We start from the raw sequence: 710 nt of genomic DNA on the forward strand, positions 1-710 counted from the left end.
GTATTTGTTGGATCTTAATCTCGCCAGGTTCTTCCATGTTGTTAGTAAAATCCAGGAGGGGACATTCCACTTGCTGTCCTGTTGGGGTCTCAGAGAAAGAAGGTTTGAGGTCCTCTGGTGGAGAGAAAGTGGGGCCTTGTCATTCTCCTGTTGCAGTTTAGGGAACCTCCTTTTCCAGATCCTCTGTTTGTGAGGCTGGTTCTTATTCTGCAGCAGCTTCCTTATCAGTAACTTGCACGTTGTTTTTCATTGGTGTCTCAGTTTTCTCCAGCTGTCCTTCAGACATCAGCTGTTGTGATTTCTCTTGTTTGTTTCCAGCTCGAACTCGGTTCAGATAATACTTCATGTTGGAAGCCAGAAGTTGTGCTCCTGTTCGATTCAGAGACATTCCATCAGACTTGAATAGATGTTTTATCTCCCAGAGGAGATCAAAATTATCCACAAATCTCACAGAGTGGTCAGCACAAGACTTTTACAAAAAAACATTAAGAGCAAACAGTCTGCTGAACCTCTCAGCCCCTCTTCTTGCTGTAGGAACGGGCCCACTGAGGAACACATCCATGTTAAGATTTTTAACTGCATTCAGCAGCAGAATAAAATCCTTCTTCAGGATTTCTGACTGTTAGTTCATAACTTCATCACTTCCTGTATGAATGATGAGCTTCTTCAGAGCTGGATATTCTGCTGTTATTTGCAGAATCTTCTCTGTG

Source organism: Austrofundulus limnaeus, unplaced genomic scaffold, assembly GCF_001266775.1.
Source record: "Austrofundulus limnaeus strain Quisiro unplaced genomic scaffold, Austrofundulus_limnaeus-1.0 Scaffold417, whole genome shotgun sequence".
Classification (NCBI taxonomy): domain Eukaryota; kingdom Metazoa; phylum Chordata; class Actinopteri; order Cyprinodontiformes; family Rivulidae; genus Austrofundulus; species Austrofundulus limnaeus.